Genomic DNA, 6,025 nt, shown 5'->3' on the forward strand with positions numbered 1-6,025 from the left:
CTTCATCTTCCAGTTTTATCATCATCATCAACATCATCATCATCTTCCAGTTTTATCATCATCATCTTTTTAATCTTCCAGTTTCATCATCATCATTATCCTCATTCTTATCTTCATCATCATCATCATCATCATCATCATCTTCTTCATCTTCCAGTTTTATCATCATCATCATCATCATCGTCATCATTTTCACCTTCATCATCATCATCATCATCTTCTTCATCTTCCAGTTTTATCATCATCATCATCAACATCATTTTCACCTTCATCATCATCTTCTTCATCATCTTCCTGTTTCATCATCCTTATCATCATCATCTTCTTCATCTTCCAGTTTTATCATCATCATCATATCATCATCATCATCATCATCGTCATCATCTTCATCATCTTCCAGTTTTATCATCATCATTATCCTCATTCTTATCTTCATCATCAGCCTCATTTTCATCTTCATCGTCCTCCAGCTTCATCTTCAACTGTTCATACAACAGAGTAATTATTTCAGCTCCAGCATCAGAGCTAACATTAGCTCGATGCTAACACTCTTCTATAGGCTGGTTCCTCCTCCTCTCCTCCTCCTCTCCTCCTCCTCTCCTCGGTCCTCCTTCTGTGACCATTTCACTCTTTTCTTCCACATCTCTCTCCTCACTGTCACACCATCCTGCAGCCCCTCCCACTTCCTTTCACTCGCTTCCAAGCTCGCTGCTGCGGCTCCACCTGAGGAAGATGCAGAAGTTTCAGGACTTTTCTCCTCCATTTCCAGGGAACGACAGATCTGGAGGAAACATCTGCAGGTGAGTTTGATCATGTGTGGATGGAGATCATTTGATGACACGTGTGTGAGGATTTATTAGGCTTTGGTTTTGGTTCTTCATTCAAACTTTAAGCTCAAATTTAAAGTGTATTTAACAGTCGTTCAGAAGTGTATTCTGGACTCTTTCTGAGGGAGTTCCTGAGCCAGAGTGGAGCTGCACTGGATCATAAATGATGTAGAGTCAATGTGTGTGTTTGTTCATTTTCACTGTGAGTCAATGTGTGTGTTTGTTCATTTTCACTATGAGTCAATGTGTGTGTTTGTTCATTTTCACTGTGAGTCAATGTGTGTGTTTGTTCATTTTCACCATGAGTCAATGTGTGTGTTTGTTCATTTTCACTGTGAGTCAATGTGTGTGTTTGTTCATTTTCACTATGAGTCAATGTGTGTGTTTGTTCATTTTCACTATGAGTCAATGTGTGTGTTTGTTCATTTTCACTGTGAGTCAATGTGTGTGTTTGTTCATTTTCACTATGAGTCAATGTGTGTGTTTGTTCATTTTCACTATGAGTCAATGTGTGTGTTTGTTCATTTTCACTGTGAGTCAATGTGTGTGTTTGTTCATTTTCACTATGAGTCAATGTGTGTGTTTGTTCATTTTCACTATGAGTCAATGTGTGTGTTTGTTCATTTTCACTATGAGTCAATGTGTGTGTTTGTTCATTTTCACTGTGAGTCAATGTGTGTGTTTGTTCATTTTCACTATGAGTCAATGTGTGTGTTTGTTCATTTTCACTATGAGTCAATGTGTGTGTTTGTTCATTTTCACTCTGAGTCAATGTGTGTGTTTGTTCATTTTCACTGTGAGTCAATGTGTGTGTTTGTTCATTTTCACTGTGAGTCAATGTGTGTGTTTGTTCATTTTCACTGTGAGTCAATGTGTGTGTTTGTTCATTTTCACTGTGAGTCAATGTGTGTGTTTGTTCATTTTCACTGTGAGTCAATGTGTGTGTTTGTTCATTTTCACTGTGAGTCAATGTGTGTGTTTGTTCATTTTCACTGTGAGTCAATGTGTGTGTTTGTTCATTTTCACTGTGAGTCAATGTGTGTGTTTGTTCATTTTCACTATGAGTCAATGTGTGTGTTTGTTCATTTTCACTATGAGTCAATGTGTGTGTTTGTTCATTTTCACTATGAGTCAATGTGTGTGTTTGTTCATTTTCACTATGAGTCAATGTGTGTGTTTGTTCATTTTCACTATGAGTCAATGTGTGTGTTTGTTCATTTTCACTATGAGTCAATGTGTGTGTTTGTTCATTTTCACTGTGAGTCAATGTGTGTGTTTGTTCATTTTCACTGTGAGTCAATGTGTGTGTTTGTTCATTTTCACTATGAGTCAATGTGTGTGTTTGTTCATTTTCACTGTGAGTCAATGTGTGTGTTTGTTCATTTTCACTATGAGTCAATGTGTGTGAAATTGCTGTCACTGTGAGTCAATTTGAAAGTAAGTAAGTAATAGTTATAGTGTGTTTTTGTTGTCATTGTGAGTCAATTTGTGTGTTATTGCTGTCACTGGGAGTCAATTTGTGTGTTGTTGCTGTCAGTGTGAGTCAATTTGTGTGTTGTTGTTGTCACTGTGAGTCAATTTGTGTGTTGTTGCTGTCACTGTGAGTCTTTGAGTGTAGTTGCTGTCACTGTGAGTCAATTTGTGGTGTGTTGTTGTTGTCACTGTGAGTCAATTTGTGTGTTGTTGTTGTCACTGTGAGTCAATTTGTGTGTTGTTGTTGTCAGTGTGAGTCAATTTGTGTGTAGTTGCTGTCACTGCGAGTCAATTTGTGTGTTGTTGTTGTCACTGTGAGTCAATGTGTGTGTTGTTGCTGTCACTGTGAGTCTTTGAGTGTAGTTGCTGTCCCTGTGAGTCAATTTGTGTGTTGTTGTTGTCACTGTGAGTCAATTTGTGTGTTGTTGCTGTCACTGTGAGTCTTTGAGTGTAGTTGCTGTCACTGTGAGTCAATTTGTGGTGTGTTGTTGTTGTCACTGTGAGTCAATTTGTGTGTTGTTGTTGTCACTGTGAGTCAATTTGTGTGTTGTTGTTGTCAGTGTGAGTCAATTTGTGTGTAGTTGCTGTCACTGCGAGTCAATTTGTGTGTTGTTGTTGTCACTGTGAGTCAATTTGTGTGTTGTTGCTGTCACTGTGAGTATTTGAGTGTAGTTGCTGTCACTGTGAGTCAATTTGTGTGTTGTTGTTGTCACTGTGAGTCAATGTGTGTGTTGTTGCAGTCACTGTGAGTCTTTGAGTGTAGTTGCTGTCCCTGTGAGTCAATTTGTGTGTTGTTGTTGTCACTGTGAGTCAATTTGTGTGTTGTTGTTGTCACTGTGAGTCAATTTGTGTGTTGTTGCTGTCACTGTGAGTCAATTTGTGTGTAGTTGCTGTCACTGAGAGTAAATTTGTGTGTTGTTGTTGTCACTGTGAGTCAATTTGTGTGTAGTTGCTGTCACTGTGAGTATTTGAGTGTAGTTGCTGTCACTGTGAGTCAATTTGTGTGTTGTTGCTGTCACTGTGAGTCAATTTGTGTGTTGTTGCTGTCACTGTGAGTCAATTTGTGTGTTGTTGCTGTCACTGTGAGTCAATTTGTGTGTTGTTGCTGTCACTGTGAGTCAATTTGTGTGTTGTTGTTGTCACTGTGAATCAATTTGTGTGTTGTTGCTGTCACTGTGAGTATTTGAGTGTAGTTGCTGTCACTGTGAGTCAATTTGTGTGTTGTTGTTTTCACTGTGAGTCAATGTGTGTGTTGTTGCTGTCACTGTGAGTCTTTGAGTGTAGTTGCTGTCCCTGTGAGTCAATTTGTGTGTTGTTGCTGTCACTGTGAGTATTTGAGTATAGTTGCTGTCACTGGGAGTCAATTTGTGTGTAGTTGCTGTCACTGTGAGTATTTGAGTATAGTTGCTGTCACTGGGAGTCAATTTGTGTGTAGTTGCTGTCACTGTGAGTATTTGAGTATAGTTGCTGTCCCTGTGAGTCAATGTGTGTGTTGTTGCTGTCACTGGGAGTCAATTTGTGTGTAGTTGCTGTCACTGTGAGTATTTGAGTATAGTTGCTGTCACTGTGAGTCAATTTGTGTGTTGTTGTTGTCACTGTGAGTCAATTTGTGTGTAGTTGCTGTCACTGTGAGTATTTGAGTATAGTTGCTGTCACTGTGAGTCAATTTGTGTGTAGTTGCTGTCACTGTGAGTATTTGAGTGTAGTTGCTGTCACTGTGAGTCAATTTGTGTGTTGTTGTTGTCACTGTGAGTCAATTTGTGTGTAGTTGCTGTCACTGTGAGTCAATTTGTGTGTTGTTGTTGTCACTGTGAGTCAATTTGTGTGTAGTTGCTGTCACTGTGAGTATTTGAGTGTAGTTGCTGTCACTGGGAGTCAATTTGTGTGTAGTTGCTGTCACTGTGAGTATTTGAGTATAGTTGCTGTCACTGGGAGTCAATTTGTGTGTAGTTGCTGTCACTGTGAGTATTTGAGTGTAGTTGCTGTCACTGTGAGTCAATTTGTGTGTAGTTGCTGTCACTGTGAGTATTTGAGTGTAGTTGCTGTCACTGTGAGTCAATTTGTGTGTAGTTGCTGTCACTGTGAGTATTTGAGTATAGTTGCTGTCACTGTGAGTATTTGAGTATAGTTGCTGTCACTGTGAGTATTTGAGTATAGTTGCTGTCACTGTGAGTATTTGAGTGTAGTTGCTGTCACTGTGAGTCAATTTGTGTGTAGTTGCTGTCACTGTGAGTATTTGAGTATAGTTGCTGTCACTGTGAGTATTTGAGTATAGTTGCTGTCACTGTGAGTATTTGAGTATAGTTGCTGTCACTGTGAGTATTTGAGTATAGTTGCTGTCACTGTGAGTATTTGAGTATAGTTGCTGTCACTGTGAGTATTTGAGTATAGTTGCTGTCACTGTGAGTATTTGAGTATAGTTGCTGTCACTGTGAGTATTTGAGTGTAGTTGCTGTCACTGTGAGTATTTGAGTGTAGTTGCTGTCACTGTGAGTATTTGAGTATAGTTGCTGTCACTGTGAGTATTTGAGTATAGTTGCTGTCACTGTGAGTATTTGAGTATAGTTGCTGTCACTGTGAGTATTTGAGTATAGTTGCTGTCACTGTGAGTATTTGAGTATAGTTGCTGTCACTGTGAGTATTTGAGTGTAGTTGCTGTCACTGTGAGTATTTGAGTGTAGTTGCTGTCACTGTGAGTATTTGAGTGTAGTTGCTGTCACTGTGAGTATTTGAGTGTAGTTGCTGTCACTGTGAGTCAATTTGTGTGTAGTTGCTGTCACTGTGAGTATTTGAGTGTAGTTGCTGTCACTGTGAGTCAATTTGTGTGTAGTTGCTGTCACTGTGAGTATTTGAGTGTAGTTGCTGTCACTGGGAGTCAATTTGTGTGTAGTTGCTGTCACTGTGAGTATTTGAGTGTAGTTGCTGTCACTGTGAGTCAATTTGTGTGTAGTTGCTGTCACTGTGAGTATTTGTGTGTAGTTGCTGTCACTGTGAGTATTTGAGTGTAGTTGCTGTCCCTGTGAGTATTTTAGTGTAGTTGCTGTCACTGTGAGTATTTGAGTGTAGTTGCTGTCCCTGTGAGTATTTGAGTGTAGTTGCTGTCACTGTGAGTATTTGAGTGTAGTTGCTGTCACTGGGAGTCAATTTGTGTGTTGTTGTTGTCACTGTGAGTCAATTTGTGTGTAGATGCTGTCACTGTGAATATTTGAGTGTAGTTGCTGTCACTGTGAGTCAATTTGTGTGTTGTTGCTGTCACTGTGAGTCAATTTGTGTGTTGTTGTTGTCACTGTGAGTCAATTTGTGTGTTGTTGTTGTCACTGTGAGTCAATTTGTGTGTAGTTGCTGTCACTGTGAGTATTTGAGTGTAGTTGCTGTCACTGTGAGTCAATTTGTGTGTTGTTGTTGTCACTGTGAGTCAATTTGTGTGTAGTTGCTGTCACTGTGAGTATTTGAGTGTAGTTGCTGTCACTGTGAGTCAATTTGTGTGTTGTTGTTGTCACTGTGAGTCAATTTGTGTTTTGTTTTTGTCACTGTGAGTCTTTGTGTGTTGTTGTTGTCATTGTGAGTAAATGTGTGTGTTGTTGCTGTCACTGTGAGTCAATTTGTGTGTTGTTTTTGTCACTGTGAGTCTTTGTGTTTTGTTGTTGTCATTGTGAGTCAGTGTGTGTGTTGCTGTCATTACTGTGAATCGACATATTTTCTGTTGTCATCACCATGACTCTGTG

This window comes from Callionymus lyra, chromosome 15, assembly GCF_982586985.1.
Source record: "Callionymus lyra chromosome 15, fCalLyr1.hap1.1, whole genome shotgun sequence".
NCBI classification, from domain to species: domain Eukaryota; kingdom Metazoa; phylum Chordata; class Actinopteri; order Syngnathiformes; family Callionymidae; genus Callionymus; species Callionymus lyra.